This window comes from Choloepus didactylus, chromosome Y (genome assembly GCF_015220235.1).
Source record: "Choloepus didactylus isolate mChoDid1 chromosome Y, mChoDid1.pri, whole genome shotgun sequence".
Taxonomy (NCBI): domain Eukaryota; kingdom Metazoa; phylum Chordata; class Mammalia; order Pilosa; family Megalonychidae; genus Choloepus; species Choloepus didactylus.
Genome location: NC_051335.1, coordinates 17,158,614 through 17,177,178, shown reverse-complemented (window position 1 = coordinate 17,177,178; position 18,565 = coordinate 17,158,614). Strand labels below are relative to the sequence as shown.

At 37.9% G+C, this 18,565-nt stretch overlaps 1 pseudogene; it reads right to left on the bottom strand.

The window, feature by feature from the left end:
* Window positions 1-14,418: 14,418 nt before the first annotated feature.
* On the bottom strand, window positions 14,419-14,982 carry LOC119524306 (annotated as a pseudogene).
* Window positions 14,983-18,565: the final 3,583 nt, after the last annotated feature.

The window sequence follows — 18,565 nt, the reverse complement described above, 5'->3', positions numbered from 1 at the left end:
AAGCTGTGCTCTTAAGGTTCAAGTCTGAGTTTACGCATTGTAGTTAGTCCACATTGGTGAGGCATTATAGTGCTTGCCTTTGTTTCTGGTGTACTTCACTCAACATGCTGTCCACAGGATCCATTCACCTTGTTGTGTGCCTCACAACTTCACTCCTTCTCATAGTTGCTCAGTATTCCATTGTATGCATACACCATAGTTCACCATTCTGTTCCTCAGTCTGTTCCTTGTTTGTTTTGCTTTTAAAATTGTTTTATATGTACACAACTTTCTAAACTGCCTCAATTTCTTTTCAGAATTAAGTGAATATTGAATTGGTTAATTCAACAAACTAGGCACCATACACTGTCCTAGGTTCTGGGGATATAGCAGCAAATGAGACAAAGTCCCTGCCTGCATGGATGTTACATTCTATAAAGCTTATACCCTCTGTAAAGAGTAGAGCCTTCAGAGCCCAGGCACCTAGGTTTGTGTCCTGGATCTTCCACTTACTAGCTTTGTGAGCTTGGGCAAATTACCTCTCTGTGCCTCAGTTTTCTTATCTGTAGAATTGAGAAAATAATACTTTCCTTGCAGGGGTGTTGTCAGAAAGGTTCCCTATGTAAGATAATCAAGATTTCTTTTTTTTTGGATTTGGTACCTCCTTCCATCCAGGGACCCAAGTCTGAGACTGGGAGTCAATTGCTATTGCTCGCTCTCCATTACCTCCATAACAACTCAGCATTTCCTAAATAACTCTCAAAGTTATCTTCTTTTTGTTCCTACAGTTGCTTTTTTAGGCCAGGCCACCATAATTTCTGCCTGAACTATTACAATTTCCTTCTCACATGTCTCCCAGCCTCTTGTCTCTCCCTCTCTGAAAAATTTTCAAGCGAGCACCAGAGTTATCTTCGTAAAATGAACAGCAGATTATGTCACCTCCTTTTTGTGGCTTTGATAAAAAATTTAAAGTTCTCAAGGCCCTCCCCAAAGCCCACACTCCTTTCCAGATCCATCTCTTAGCACTACCTTATAGTCAGCGTTTCATCCTGTCTTAAGGAATTAACTGTATTTCCCCAAACATGCCATACTGAATTCTACTCAGGTTTTAACTCCTGAGGCCTCCTTGCCCTGGAAAGTCCTTCTTTCATCTTATTCTGTCTTGATCAGGCTAACTTCTAATCACACTTTAAGACTCAGTTCAGAGGTCACTTTCCAGTCTGGCTTTTAGTAACAACAGCAACCAATACTTATCGAATACCTAGCATGCTCTAGCCTGTGCTAAGCACTCTATATGCTTGATCTCTTTCCCCTCACCTTGCTTATTTTTCTTCATAGTACAATCTCTGCTGATACATGTTTGTGTCTGCAATTCTTTATCGCCCCTTTCCACCCACTAGGATGTCAGCTCTATGAGAGCAAAAATTTTGTCTCTGTTGTTCACTTCTATCCTTGGTATCTGGAACTAAATGTTTGTAGACTGATGGACTGATCAAATGAATGAAAACCATTTTGGAAATGAGGAAATCAAGGCTCAGAGAGATTAAGCAACTCATCCAAATTCACACTCGTGCATGGTGGAGCTAGGTTTAGAAACCAATCTAATTCCAGGGCTTGTCTGTGCTCTTAACAGTTTAACCTCCTGTGAGCTCTCCATTTCTACAATTATGTTATTTCATGGATGTTATATAAATTGTATCATGCAGTATGTATCCTTTTGACAGTGGCTGTTTTCCACTCAGCAAAATTTCCCTGATGTTCATCTTGTTAGTGCCTTTTTATTGCTGAATAGTATTCCGTGGTAGGAGTGTACCACATTTTGTTTATGGTTACATTCACCTATTGAAGCACATCTGGGTGGTTTCCAATTTGGGACTCATAGGAGTAACACTGCCATGAACATTCTTGTAGCAGTTTTGTATGGACATAAGTTTTCATTTCTCTGGGATAAATGCCAAAAGCACAATCGCTAGGTCATATGGTAAGTGAATGTTTAGTTTTAGAAAAGAAATGTCATAGTCTAATCCACAGTGGCCATATCATTTACATTCCCTCCAGCAATGTGTGGGTGATCCAGTTCCTCCTCAACATTGCCAGCATTTGATGTGGTAACTATTTTTTTTGGCCCTTCTGATAGATGTGTAGCGGTAGCTCATTGTGGTTTTCATTTGCATTTCCCTAATGGCTAAATAGTGTTGAACATATTTCATGTGCTTGTTTTCCATCTATATATCCTCTTCAGTGAAATGTCTTTCGCCCATTTTCTAATTGGATTGTTTGTTTTTTTACTGTTGAGTTTGGACAATTCTTTATTCGTGCTAGATCCTAGCCCTTTGTCAGATATGTGGTTTGCAAAGATTTTCTCCTGGTCTATAGCTTGTCTTTCTGTCCTCTTCACATGGACACTTTTTGCTTTTCCCAGAGCAAAAGCTTTAATTTTGGTGAGGCTCAATTTATTAATGTTTCCTTTTATGGATCTTGCTTTTGAGGTCAATTCTAAGAATTCTTCACCTAACGCCTGGTTCCAAGGATTTTCTCTTATGTTTTTTTTTCTGAAAGTTTTGTAGTTTTGTGTTTTACAATTAAATAGTGATCCATTTTGAGTTCATTTTTTATAAGATGTGCAGTTTATGTCAAAGTTGGTGTTTTTTTGTTTTTTGTTTTTTTGCCTACAGATGTTCAATGGCTCCAGCACCGTTAGCTGAAAAGGTGATGCCTTTCCATTAAATTTATTTTGCACCTTTGTCAAAAATCAGTTGACCATACTTGTGTGGGACTATTTTTGGGTGCTCTGTTCTGTACCACTGATATATGTGCCTTTCCCTCCCCCTGTATCATGCCATGATTATTGTAGCTACATAGTAAACCTTAACATTGGTTAGAGTGAATCATCCTACTTTTATTCTTCTTTTACAGAATTGTTTTGGATATTCTACTCATTTGCCTTTTCATATACATTTTAGCTTAAGTTTGGCTATATTTACAAAAATCATCACTGAGATTTCGATAAGAATTGCATTAAACCTATAGATCAATTTGGGAGAATTAACATCTTTACTATGTTGAGCCTTCTAATTCATTAATATGGTATGTCTCTCCACTTATTTAGGCATTCTTTCATCAGCATTCTGCAATTCTCATCTTGCAGATTCTGAACAGGTTGTTTTTGTTTTGTTTTGTTTTGTTTTTTTCTGTAAGTGTTCTGGTTTGCTAATGCTGCTGTTAAGCAAAATACCATAAATGGATTGGCTTTTATAAAGGGGGGTTGTTTGGTTACAAAGTTACAGTCTTAAGGCTGTAAAAAGGGTTCAAGGTAAGTCATCAACAATCGGGTACCTTCTCTGAAGGATGGCCATTGACTTCCAGAAAACCTCTGTTAGCTCAGAAGGCACGTGGCTGGTGTTCACTTGCTCCCAGGTTGCATTTCAAAATTGTGTTCTCCAAAATTTTTCTCTTGGGACGTTTTGTCCTCTCTTAGATGCAGCTCCAAAATGTCACTCTCAGTTGCTCTGAGGTCCTTCTGTCTGTGAATTCCTTTATAGGACTCCAGTGATCCAATTAACAGCCATGCTGAATGGGCATGGTAACACCTCCATGGAAATCATCCAATCAAATGTTTCACTCACAGTTGATTGAGTCACATCTCATGGAAACAATCAAAGGACTCCAATCTAATCAATACTAATATATCCACCCCACAAGATTGCATAAAAACATGGCTTTTTCTCGGGGATATAATATATATACAAATTGGCACAGTAAGCATTTGATTTTTTGGAACAATTTTAAGTGATACTGTGTTTTTAATTATATTTTCCATATGTTCATTGCTAGTACATAGAAATGCAATTGATTGTTGTGTGCTGATGTTGTATCCTGTGACTTTGCTGAACCCACTTATTAGTTCTAGGAGTGGTTTTGTGGATTCTTTGGAATTTTCTATGTAGACAATCTTGACTTCTGCAAATAGGAAGATTTTTCTTTCCTCCTTTCTGATCTGTATCCCTTTTATTTCTTTTTCTTGCCTTACTACAGTGGTTAGAACTTGCAATACCATAAAGGTGGTGAGAGTGGGCATCCTTGCCTTGTTCCTGATCTTAGAGGGAAAGCATTTAGTCTTTCTTCATTAAGTAGGATGTTAGTTATAGGGTGTGTTTGGAGATGCTCCTTATGAGGTTAAAGAAGTTCCCTTCTTTACCCAGTGTACTGAGTTTTTATCATGATGCTAATTGAATTTTGCCAAGAGCTTTTTCTGCATCAGTTGATATAATCATATGGTTTTAATTCTCTCATCTGTTAATATGGTAAATTACATTGATTGATTTTTTTAATTCAATTTTATTGAGATGTATTCACATACCATGCAGTTATGCAAAGTGTACATTCAATTGTTCACAGTACCGTTATATAGCTGTGCATTCATCACCAAAAATAATTTTTGAACATTTTTATTACCACACACACAAAAATAATAAGAATAAAAATTAAAGTTAAAAAGAACACTGGGTGCCTTTTTTTTTCCCCCATTTTTCTACTCATTCATCCATACACTGGACAAAGGAGAGTGTGGTCCATATGGCTTTCCCAGTCACACTGTCACCCCTCATAAGCTACATTTTTATACAATCATCTTCAAGATTCATGGGTTCTGAGTTGTAGCTTGATAGTTTCAGGTATTTACTGCTCGCTATTCCAATTCATTAGAACCTAAAAAGGGTTGTCTATATTGTGCATAAGAGTGTCCACCAGAGTGACCTCTCGGCTCCTTTTGGAATCTCTCTGCCACTGAAGCTTATTTCATTTCCTTTCACATCCCCCTTTTGGTCAAGAAGATGTTCTCCATCCCACGATGCCGGGTCTACATTCCTCCCTGGGAGTCATATTCCACATTGCCAGGGAGATTCACTCCCCTGGGTGTCAGATCCCACGTAGGGGGGAGGGCAGTGATTTCACCTACCAAGTTGGCTTAGCTAGAGAGAGAGGGCCACATCTGAGCAACAAAGAGGCATTCGGGAGGAGGCTCTTAGGCACAATTATAGGCAGGCCTAGCCTCTCCTTTGCAGCAACAGTCTTGCCAAGGGCAAGTCCCGTGGTAGAGGGCTCAACCCATCAAACCACCAGTCCCCTATGTCTGTGAGCACCTCAGCAACCATCGAGGTGGGGAAGCCCAACACCCCTGCATTCTCCATCAGCTCCTCAGGGGGGCTCTGTATATTCTTTTCATTGTTTTTTTTTTTTTTTAAATTAACTCTTTTTTTAAATTAACTATATCAAAAAAAAATTTTAAGAATGCATACAATAAAAAAAAATTTCAAACAAACCATAACAAGGGAGTAAGAAAAAGACAACTAACCTAAAATAACTACTTTACTTCCAACATGTTCCTACTCTACCCCAAGAAAATAACCTAATATAGTAACATTTCTGTGAACTTGTTCCTCCCATACCTACCAGAAATTAACAAACCATAGTCATTCTTGGGCATTCCTAGAACGTTAAATTTACCCACAATAGCTTATCTGTTCTTATTGGGTTATCGTTCCCCCTTCCTTAATTGCTCTCTATCGCTAGTTCCCCTGCATTCTACATTATAAACCATTTATTTTAGATTTTTCAATGTTCACATTAGGGGTAGCATATATGATTGATTTTTGAATGCTGAACTAGCTCTATATTCCAAGAATAAATTCCACCTTGGTCATGGTGCCTTATCCTTTTTATGTATCAGTGGGTTGGATTTGCTAAGTTTTTGTTGAGAATTTTTGCATCTGAGTTCAGGAGAGATATTGGTCTGTAGTTTTGTTTTTTGGGGTGGGTATGTGTGCATGTGTGTGCATTTTGTCTGGTTTTGGTATCAGGGTAATAATACTTGGGAAGTGCTCCCTCCCCTTTTATTTTATGGAAGATATTGTGTAAAGTTGATGTTAGTTCTTTGAACATTTTGTAAAATTCTCCAGTGAAAAAATCTGGGCCTGGGGATTTCTTTCCTGGGAGCCTTTTTTTTTTTTTAATTCATTTTATTGAGATATATTCACATAGCATGCAGTCATAAAAAACAAATCGTACATTCGATTGTTCATAGTACCATTACATAGTTGTGCATTCATCACCAAAATCAATCCCTGACACCTTCATTTCCACACACACAAAAATAACAAGAATAATAATTAAAGTGAAAAAGAGCAATTAAAGTAAAAAAGAACACTGGGTGCCTTTGTTTGTTTGCTTGTTTTTTCCTTCCCCCATTTTTCTACTCATTCATCCATAAACTAGACAAAGGGGAGTGTGGTCCATATGGCTTTCCCAATCACATTGTCATCTCCTGGGATCTTTTTAATTATACAAATTCCATTTCTTGAATGGTTATAGGATTATTCTGATTATCTATTTAATCTATTTCATCTTGATAGAGTTTTGGTAGCTTGTGGTTTTCAAGGAAATGGTCCATTTATTCTAATTTGTTGAATTTATGAGTGTAAAGTTGTTTATACTATTCCCTTATTATCCTTTTAATGGCTGCAGGAACTGTAGTTATATCCCCTGTTTCATTCCTGATATTGGTGGTTTATGTTTTCTCTCTCTTTTTTTTTTTTTGTCTGTCTGGCTAGAAGTTTGTCATTTATTGATTTTTTTTTGAAGAGCCAGCTTTTTGTTTCATTGATTTTCTCTGTTGCTTTCCTGTTTTCAATATCATTGAATTCTGCTCCTATCTTTGTTATTTCCGTTTTTCTGCTGGTTTCATTATATTTGTTTATTTATTTTGGCTAGGAAAACTTTATTTTGCTCCATAAGTTGAGGGAGCACAAATGCATAGACACACACAGGGACACTGCTCAAGTCACTGGCTCCTGGGCACAGAGTGGCCCTAGAGTTTGGAAAATGGCCCAGAATTCTGCTCTGGTCCCTTCTCACTCTCTAGTCTCTTGCACTCCAGGCTGGGGTCCAGAGAGGATTACTGGAGGCCGTGCCTTCACACCTCCAGGCCTGGTTTAGTTTTACTTTACTCTTCTTTTTCTAGGTTCTTGAGGTAGGAACTTAGATTACTGACTTGAGAACTTTCCTCTTTCCAATTATAAGTGTTTGGTGCTATAAATTTTCCTGTCATTACTGCTTTAGCTGCATCCCACACATTTTGATATGCTGTATTTTCATTTTCACTCAGTTCAACATATTTTGGTTCTATTGTCTTTGAAACTTCCTCTTTGGCCAGTGGATTTCTTAGAAGTTTGTCATTTAGTTTACAAGTGTTTGAAGATTTTCCTGTTATCTTTCTGTTCTTGATATCTAGTCTGATTCCATTAAGGTCAGAAAACACACTCTATATGGTTTCAATTTCTAAAAAATTATTAAGGCTTGTTTTATGATGCAGGATATGGTGTACCTTGGTAAATGTTCCATGGGCACTTGCAAAGGATGTGTATTCTGCTGTTGTTGGGTGGAGTATGTTTTAAATGTCAACTAGATCCTCCTAATTGATGATATTGTTGAGTTCTTCTATATCCTTGCTGATAGTCTGTGTTCTCTGCTGATTTTCTTGTTCTATCATTTGCTGAGGCAGGGTTGTTGAAGTCTCCAAACCTAATTATGGATCTATTTCTCTTTTCAGCTCAGTCAGTTTTGCTTCATGTATTTTTTTTAATTTGATAAATTTTATTTTGAAATAAATTCAATCTTACAGGAAGAGTTGCAAAAACAGTACAAACCCCATACATAGAACTCCATCATACCCAGACCCCCCTCCCCTGATACCCCAATCCACCACCTTTAACATCCTGTCACACCTCCATTTCTTTCTTTCTTTGCCTCCCTCCCTCCCTATCATCCATCATCTATGCTCTTTCTACTGAACATATGAGAGCAAGCTGCACATATCTTTGAACAGACAATATATTTCACATTTACCTTTCCCATGGACAAGAACATTCTTTTATGCAATCTCATTAAGCACAGCTAAGAAGTTCAAGAAGTTCAACATTGATACAAAGCTTACATTCTATATTTACTTTTGTGTGTGTGTGTGCGTGTGTGTGTCCCATGTGTTTTCCTTTAAGCCTCCTCTCCTCCATCCTCAGATCCCATCCAGGATTATCCTTGGCATTTAATTGTCATCTATTTAGACTGTCTTTTTTTTTTCAATTGTGGAAACATATATATAGCCTAAATCTTCCCATTCCACCCCCTCCCTAGCATTCCATTAGTGGGATTAATCACATTTAGAATGTTGCAATGCTATCACCTTCCCACCATCCATTTCTAGAAATTTCCCTTCACCCCAAACAGAAGCTCTACACTCATTTCTTAACTCCCCATTGCCCCTTCCCCCACTTCTTGGAACCCTTACTCCACTTTTCATCTCTATGGTCATATTCTCTGATACTTTCTTTGTATTTACCATGGGGCTTAAATTTAGCATCTTAAATCTGTAATAATTTTGTTTTTCTTTGATACCAACTTAACTTCAATAGGACACATAAACTATGTTCCTATACTCCTCCATTCCCCCACCTTTATGTAGTTCTTGTCAAAAATTATATATTTTACATTGAGTCCAAAAGCACTGATTTATCATTACAGTTTATGTATTTTAGATCCTGTAGGAAGTAAATAGTGGAGTTATAAGTCAAAAATACAGTAGTATTGGTATTTATATTTACCATGTGATCTTTACTGGAAATCTTTATTTCTTCATGTAGTTTCAGTCCATTGTTTAGTGTCCCTTCCTTTCAGCCTGCTCAACTCCCTTTATAGTACTGATTACTGGTGATGAAGTCCCTCAGCTTTTGATTAGCCAGGAATGTTTTCATCTCCCCCTCATTTTTATCCTCCAGGTGTTTGTGAATTCTCCAAGTCTCTGATGGTTATAGACTTCTATTTGTATTCCAGTGTGGTCAGAGAATGTGCTTTGAACAAATTCATTTTTTTAAAATTCATTGGGGCTTGTTTCCATGTCCCAGCATGTGGTCCATTCTGGAGAAAGATCCGTGAACACTAGAGAAGAATGTGTGTCCTGGTGACCTGGGATGTAGTATTCTATATATGTCTGTCAAAACTCTCTATCTCTCTTTCCTTTCTTTGTTTCTCTGTCAGTAGGGCTCCCTTTAGTATGTGAAGTAGGGCAGGTCTTTTATTAGCAAAATCTCTCAGCGTTTGTTTCTCTGTGAAAAATTTAAGCTCTCCCTCAAATTTGAAGGAGAGTTTTGCTGGATAAAATATTCTTGGTTGGAAATTTTTCTCTCTCAGAATTTTAATTATGTCATGCCACTGCCTTCTCGCCTCCATGGTGGCCGCTGAGTAGTCACTACTTAGTCTTATGTTGTTTCCTTTGTATGTGGTGAATTACTTTTCTCTTTCTGCTTTCAGAACTTGCTCCTTCTCTTCAGTATTTGAGAGTCTGGTCAAAAATATGTCTTGGAGTGGGTTTATTTTGGATTTATTCTATCTGGAGTTCACAGGGCATTTATGCTTTGCATGTTTATATTGCATAGAAGGTTTGGGAAGTTTTCCCTAACAATTTCTTTGAATACTCTTTCTAGACCTTTACCCTTCCTTTCCCTTTCTGGGACACCAATGAGTGTTAAATTTGGATGTTTTATTTTATCTATCATATCCCTGAGATCCATTTCAATTTTTTCAATTTTTTCCCCATTCTTTCTTTTTTTCTTTCATTTTCTGTTCTGTGGTCCTCAAGGAGGCTGAGCTGTTGTTTAACTTCCTCTAATCTTGTATTATGAGTACCCAGAGTCTTTTTAATTTGGCCAACAGTTTCTTTAATTTCCATAAGATCTTCTATTTTTTTTTATTTACTCTCGCAATTTCTTCTTTATGCTCTTCTAGGGTCTTCTTTATGTCTTTTATAGCCTGTGCCATGCTCTTCTTCATGTCCTTTATATCCTGTGCCATGCTCTCATTGCCTATCTGTAGTTCTTTGATTAATTGTGCCAAGTACTGTGTGTCTTCTGATCTTTTGATTTGGGTGTTTGGGTTTGGGTTCTCCATATCGTCTGGTTTTATCATATGCTTTAAGATTTTCTGTTGTTTTTGGCCTCTTGCATTTGCTTTACTTGATTTCTAATTTGTCACAACTGCAGCTTGGTGGCGTACACTTTCTCTATCTAACCAGCAGATGGCATCCGTGAGTCACCTATTCCCCTCAAGTCAGTTCTCCTTAACTTTGTCTTTGTGGTGTATGGGGATCTGACTCTTGTGGGTCCAATTGGTGCATGTAATTTGGGTGTGTTGTTGGTGCTGTCCACCCTGAATGACGGATGTGTGTCTGAGCGGTTAGGGAGGAAGGGCAGCTTTAATAATCAAACCTCCCAGGTGTTCCTGGAGATTTAAGGCTGTTCTCTGCCACTGACCCACAAGTGCTTGGTATTGGCATAGGCTTCCTGGGATTTCTGAGTTGTTTCCCCATCCCTGCTGTGCTCTTCCAGGACCTCTGCTGAGGGAGGGCCACACCACATCACAAGTGTGCACCGGCCTCCAGGGAAGCCCTGGGACCCCGGGCTGTGTAGGGGCATTCCCAGCCCATTTCAAAGATGGTTGAATGGAATGTGTTAACTTCCCCCTTTCCACACAGCTCCGCCCTCGCAACTCCAGGACAATCAGCTGTTGGTGTTTTAAAGGCCACTGTCCACGGCTGACACTGTGGCATGTGTGCGGTGCTGCAGGAAAGACTCCCCGTCACACTGGGCTTCCTGGTGCGGCTCTGGGCTGCGGGTCTGGCCCTGGGCAGGAGCGTCTCCTGCCCGCCGGGGAGATGGCTGCAAGTCATGCGGTCCTTTCTCCCTTTGGCTCCCCTTTGCTCCCGTGGGCCTGAGACAGTCAGCAGTGGGTGTGGGAAGGGGTATCCTCCACACCAGACACTGAGGCGTTAGCCCAGCCAGCTCCCACTGTGCTTCACTGTGGGGCTCCCCTGTCATATCTGCAGCTGCTCCTGGGCTTTTGTTTTTCTTTTTTTTTTAAAGAACTAGTCCATCTCCAAATGTCAACCCACCATTTCCCCACATTGCAGCATGGCTGAGGGACTTTCAGTGGACTCACTCACTCGTTTCAAAGAATGCAGACTCCTGGTTTCACCAAATGCATGCTCCCTGTGGATTTAGCAGATCTTGTCTGGCTGGTGCTACTCTGGAACTGGTGTTCTGGGTCACTTTCTGGTTTTTACCCAGTATTTTTGACGGAGGTGTTTTTTTGCCCTGTCTCACCTAGCTGCCATCTTAGGTTCCTCTGCTTCACGTATTTTTGAAGCTCTGTTGTTTGATGCCTGCACATCTAAGGCTTGCAATATCTTCTTGGGGCACTGATCCTTTTATCATTATGTAATATCCCTCTTTGTCCTTAGTAATTTTCTTTGCTCTAAAGTCTACTTTATCTGTTATTAATATAGATGTTTCTGCTTTTTAAAAAAAATTAATGTTTGCATACTAGATCTTTTTTTCCATCCTTTTACTTTCAAGCTATTGTTATATGTGAAATGAGTTTCTTGTAGACAGCAAGGGTCATTGTTTTTTTTTAAATTGTCCTTTACTGCCTTTTTTAAAAAGCAGTGTTATTGAGATATATTCACACACTTCAATCCATCCAAAGTGTGCAGTCAATGGCTCTAAGTATAATCACAGAGTTATGCATTCATTAGCACAGTCAAATTGAGAACATTTTCATTGCTCCAAAAAGAAAGACCCCATACCCCTTATACCCCTCTATTATTGACGCTTAGCATTGATATGATACCTTTGTTACAACTGATGACAGAATATTAAAATATTACTGTTAACTATAGCCCATAGTTTGCATTAGGTGTATTTTTTCCCACATACCACCCTATTGTTAATAACTTGTAATAGCGATATACATTTGTTCTAGTTCATGAAAGAACATTCTTATATCTGTACTACCAAACACAACCATTGTCACAACAGGGTTCACAGTGTTATTCGCATATTTTATTCTCTAGCTTTCCTTCTAGTGACATACACAACCCTAAATTTCCCCTTTCAACCACATTCACATGCATAATTCAGAGCTGTTAATCACTCTCACAATAATGTGCTCTCATAACCTCTCATCCATTTCCAAACATTTCCAATCAACCTAATTAAAAGTTCTGCACAAATTAAGCATCAGCTCTCCATTCTCTACCCTCAGTCTATCTCCTGGTAACTATATCCTAGATTCTATCTCTTATGAGTTTGCTTATTATAATTAGTTCACATTGGTGGGATCATGCAGTATTTGTCCTTTTGCGTCTGGCTTACTTCACTTTACGTAATGTCCTCAAGGTTCATCCATTTTGTTGATGCATCAGGTCTTCATTCCTTCTTACAGCTGAATAATCTTCCATCACATGTATATACCACATTTTGTTTATCCATTAATTGGTTGATGGACATTTGGTTTGCTTCCATCTTTTGGCAATTTTGAATAATGCAGTGTTCTGGTTTGCTAATGCTGCCCTTTTGCAAAACACCAGAAATGGATTGTCTTTTATAAAGGGGGTTTATTTGGTTACAAAGTTACAGTCTTAAGACCATAAAGTGTCCAACGTCAGCAGCAGGGTACTTTCACTGGAGAAAGGCTATTGGTGTCTGGAAAAACCTCCATTAGCTGGGAAGGCACATGGCTGGTGTTTGCTGTTCTTTGCTCCCAGGTTGTGTTTCAAAATGGCTTTCTCCCAGGACTTTTCTCTCTAGGCATCAGGGGTATTCTCTTAGTTTATCCCAGGCGAACTCTGTAGTAGCAAAAGTCTACTTTCAATGGCCGTCTTCAAAATGTCTCTCTTGGCTGCAGTCACCATCAGGGGTCTGCAACTCCAAGCATGTCTAAGCATCAGCGTCAGCAAGCAAGCGTCTGGGCCTGTGTGGCTCTTTTTAAAGTACTCCAGTAAAACTAATCAAGACCTATGCTGTATATGTGGGGCTACACCTCCATGGAAATTATCTAATCAGAATTATCACCTACAGTTGGGTGGGTCACATCTCCATGGAAGCAACCTAATCCAAAGGTTCCAACCTAATCAAAATTAATACATCTGCCCCTACAAGACTGCATTAAAGAACATGGCTTTTTCTGGGGGACATAATATAGCCAAACTGGCACATGCTGCTATGAACATTGGTGTGCAAATGACTGTTCGAGTCCCTGCTTTCAGTTTTTCTGAGTATATACCTGGCAGCAGGATTGCCAGATCATACGGCAATTCTAAGGAGCCGCCAAACTGTCTTCCACAGCGGCTGCACCATTTTACATTCCCACCAGCAAAGAATGAGTGTTCGTATTTCTCCACATCATCTCCAACACTTGTAGTTTCCTGTTTGTTTAATAATGGTCATTCTAGTATGTGTGAAATGATATCTCACTGTGGTTTTGATTTGCATTTCCCTAATACTAGTAATGTTGAGTGTCTTTTTATTTGCTTTTTAGCCCTTTGTGTTTCCTCTTTGGAAAAATGTCTGTTCAAGTCTTTTGCCCATTTGTAAATTGGGTTGTTTGTCTTTTCATTGTTGAATTGTAGGATTTCTTTATATATTCTGGATATTAAACCCTTATCAGATATGTGGATTCCAAATATTTTCTCCCATTGAGTAGGCTGCCTTTTTTTTAAGCAGATAAATAGGGGTTTATTAACATAATTGTCTCCAGCAATAAAAAAATTAAATATTAAGGCATCTGTTACTCCATCATGGTATATGTAGCAAAGTGAAATGTTTTAAATAAAAGCCATCATTTCTATTCAAAATGCTTTCTAATACATTTGGTAGGTTTTTGTTTTTTTATATCATCCTATTTCATATACCATTGAAATCACTCATGATCAAACATCTTGATCCAAACCAAAAGCAAAGTATAAATAGATATTCATTTACTAAAGGGAAGCAGTTCATCCTTGAAAAATAAAACAGAACTACAAAGAGTAGTGTGTATAAAGTTCAAGTACCAGGATATAAATTTCTGTGGAGCAATATATGCTTAAGTAATTAAGAGAAAGAAGAGAGGAAGACTTTATTTAAGATGAGATGCTTATTAATATGGATCATGCTGCTGAATAATTGTTTGCTCAGCTTGTTGCTCCACTGGAATGAGAGTTTGCAAAGAGTTTCATTCCCCTTTAAAAATATATCACATCCACTGGAATAAGATCATATAAATTAACACTGGTTATTTATTATTCCCCATATTTGTCCACTTACAAAGCTTGACAGGCTTCATAAAGCATACTAAACAGTAACATTTTCACCTTTTATTAAGGCAAGTTTGTGAAAATAATTTAATACAACCAGATCGTTTCATGAACTTCTAGCTTACATTTTTTACATAAGAAACATACAAAAAATTTACGTTTTATAAAAAACACTTCAATGCCAGAAAAGAGTGATGAAAGATTTTGAATCCAGTTTACTTTTTTAATGGATGCTCTTTCCTTGTCTCAAATTCCAAGCATTATTCATCATCTTTAGAACCAGTTTTGCTTAAATGCTTAACCACATCAACCCAGCTCCATCCTCGAGGAAGTTCCCTTTTGTGATCTGTTTTATCTGCCAGCTTACGTTTACAGGCTTTTGAAAGTTGTTCTTTTTTGCCTTCTTTCTTGCTTGATGGGGCTGTATTAGGAGTTTCAACTGAGATGATATTGCCTATGAATGTTGTAGAATTAATGGGATGGTGGCTCTCCATGAACTGTTCTTTAATGTCTTTGGCATATTCAAACAATGTATATGTCATAGCAGTTCCAAGATTAACTTCAGCTCCTTCCTGTAACTTGGCTAATATGCTTTGCGTTACAGCTGATGATATAGTGTTGTTAATAGAAGTGTTCACGGATATAATTGGAGGTGTTTGGGTGATACATTTCTGTTGAGGAAATCTCTATTAAAAAGGCTTTGAGATCACCATTTTCACCCTATATTGAAATGAAACTGGACTTAATTCCCAGAAACTTTCATCTCTTTCATAAATTGAACATAATACTTCTAGTTCCATCTCTTGGTCCTTGTTGGCACTCATCTCGCTGGCCATGGGTCACCTCCTAGCAGAAGGCGTTTGTGAAGGTGAAGAAGCAGCAAGGCCAGTAGTGGTCCTGGAACCTGGGCATCCCCTTACCTCCCCCCTCCCCCTACCCCAGGTGAGTAGGCTGCCTTTTAACCTTCTTGACAAAATCCTTTGAAGCACAAAAGTATTCAGTTTTGAGGAGGTCCCATTTAGCTACTTTTTTCTTTTGTTGCTTATGCTTTGGATGTAAGGTCTAAGAAACCACCACTTACCATAAGATCTTTGAGATCCTTCCCTACATTTTCTTCTAGGATTTTTACAATCCTGGCTCTTATATTTAGGTCTTTGATCCATTTTGATTTGATTTTTGAATAAGTGTGAGGTAGGGGTCCTCCTTCATTCTTTTGGATAGAGATATCCTGTTCTAGCACCATTTGTTGAAGAGACTGTTTTTTACCATTTCAATGGACTGGGGACCCTTGTCAAAAATCAACTGACCATAAATGTGAGGATCTGTTTTGGAACTCTCAATTCGATTCCATTGGTCAATATATCCATCTTCATGTCAGTACTAGGCTGTTTTGACCACTTTGTAATAAGCTTTTTAAAGTCAGGAAGTGTGAGTCCTCCAACTTCATTCCTCTTTTTCAATATGTTTTTGGCTATTCAGGGTAACTTACGCTTCCAAATAAATTTGTTAATTGGCTTTTCCATTTCTACAAAATAGGCTATTGGAATTTTGATTGGGAGTGCGTTGAATCTGTAAATCAATTTGGGTAGAATTGACATCTTAACGACATTTAATCTTCCAATCCATGAAAATGGAATGTCCTTCCATTTATTTAGGTCTTTTTTTTTTATTATTTCTTTAAGCAATGTTGTGTAGTTTTCTGTGTACAAGTCTGTGATGGTTTGAAGCTGCACATACCCCGTAAAAGTATGTTCTTAAAGCTAATCCATTCCTGTAGGTATGGGCTCATTGTAAGTAGGATCTTTCGGTAGATAGGATTTTAAGTTAAGGTATGACCCACCTCTTTCAGGGTGGGTCATAATCCTCTTACTGGAGACCTTTATAAGAGAATGAAATTCAGACAGAGAGAAAGCCATGGAAGCAAAAGGGGAGGCCACAGAAGCATGAAGCTGGAAGCAACAAAATCTGGAAGAGAAGGGAGAGACCAGCAGATGCCGCCATGTGCCTTGCCATGTGACAGAGGAGTCCAGGATAGCTGACAGCCAGTCTTCAGGAAGGGGTATAGTCTTGATGATGCCTAGATTTGGACATTTTCATGGCCTCAGAACTGAAGGTATATAAACTAATAAATTCCCATTGTTAAAAGCCAACCTGTTTCTGGTATATTGCTTTTGGCAGCTTAGCAACTAGAACAAAATCCTTTACATCTTTGGTTAAATTTATTCTTAGATACTTGATTCTTTTAGTTGCTATTGTAAATGGAATTTTTTTCCTTGATTTCCTCCTCAGATTGCTTATTACTAGTTTATAGAAACACTACTGTTTTTTGTGTGTTGATCTTGTACCTTGTCACTTTGCTGAACCCGTTTATTAGCTTTAGTAGCTTTGTTGTAGATTTTTCAGGGCTTTCTATACATTGGATCATATCATCTGCAAATGGTGAAAGTTTAACTTCTTCCTTTCCAATTTGGATGCCTTTTATTTCTTTTTGCCTAACTTCTCTGACTAGAACTTCCAGTACAATGTTGAATAACAGTGGTGACAGCGGGCATCCTTGTCTTGTTCCAGATCTTAGAGGAAAAGCTTTCAGTCTTTCACCAATAAGTATGATGTTGGCTGTGGTTTTTTCAAAAATGTCCTTTATCATGTTGAGGAAGTTTCCTTCTCTTCCTATCTTTCAAAGTGTTTTTATCAATAAAGGATGCTGGATTTTGTCAAATGCCTTTTCTGTGTCAATTGAGATGATCATATGGTTTTCCCCCTTCAATTTGTTAATGTGGTTTATTACATTAATTGGGTTTTTTGTGTTGAACCACCCTTGCATATACTGAGATAAAACCCACTTGATCATCATGTATAATTCTTTTAATGTGTGGATTCCATTTGCAAGTACTTTTTTGAGAATCTTTGCATCTATATGCATTAGAGAACTTGGTCTGTAATTTTCTTTTCTTGTAGTATCTTTATCTGGCTTTGGTATTGGGGTGATACTGGCTTCATAGAATGAATTAGGTAGTGTTTCCTCTTCTTCAATTTTTTTAGAAGAGTTTGAGCAGGGTTGGTATTAATTCTTCTTGGACTGATTGGAAGACTTCACCTGTGAAGCCATCTGGTCCTGGGCTTTTCTATGTTGTGAGGTTTTTGATGACTTATTCAATCTATTTACTTGTGATTTGTCTGTTGAGGTCTTCTATTTCTTCTAGAGTCAGTGTTGGTTAATCTTGTGTTTCTAGGAAATTGTCCATTTCATCTAGATTGTCTAATTTGTTGGCATACAGTTGTTTATGGTATCCTGTTATGGTCTTGGTTATTTCTGTGGGGCCATTAGTAATGTCCCCCCTCTCATTTCTGATTTTGTTTATTTGCATCTTCTCTCATTTTTCCTTTGCCAGTCTAGCTAAGGGTTTGCCAATTTTACAGATCTTCTCAAAGAACAACTTTGGGTTTTGTTTATTCTCTGTTTTTTGTTGTTGTTGTTGTTGTTCTCAATTTCATTTATTTCTGCTCTAATCTTTGTTATATCTTTCCTTCTGCTTGTTTTGGGATTAATTTGCTACTCATTTTCTAATTTCTCCAGGTGTGCAGTTAGGTCTTTCAATTTAGCTCTTCCTTCCTTTTTAATGTAGGCATTTAGGACTATAAATTTCCTCTCAGCACTGCCTTCACTGCATCCCATAAGTTTTGATATGTTGTGTTTCGTTTTCATTCATCTTGAGATATTTACTGATTTCTCTTGCAATTTCGCCTTTAACCTACTGATTGGTTAAGAATCTGTTGTTTAACTTCTACATATTTATGAATTTTCCAGTTCTCTGCCTGTTATGATTTACAGCTTCATTCCATTATGGTCAAAGAAAGTGCTGTGTATAGTTTCAATCTTTTTACATTTGTTGAGACTTGTTTTGGGACCCAACATGTGGTCTATCCTGGAGAATGATCCATGAGCACTTGAGAGAATGTATATCCTGCTGTTTGGGGTACAATGTCTTGTGTATGCCTGTTCCTTTATCATATTAGTCAAACTTTCTATTTCCTTATTGATCCTTTATTTAGATGTTCTATCTATTGATGAGAGTGGTGTATTGATGTCTCCAACTATTATCATAGAGACAGCCATTTCATCCTTCAGTTTTGCCATGTTTGCCTCATGTATTTTTGGGCACCATGGCTAGGTGCATAAATATTTATGATTTTTATTTCTTCTTGGTGGATTGCCCCCTTCTAAATACATAGTGTCTTTCTTTGTCTTTTATAACAATTTTGCATTTAAAGTCTATTTAGTATGGTATTAGTATAGCTATCCCAGCTCTTTTTTTTGGTTACTGTTTGTGTGGAATATCTTTTACCAACCTTTTGCTTTCATACTATTTACATCCTTGGATTTATGGTGAGTCTCTTAGACAGTTT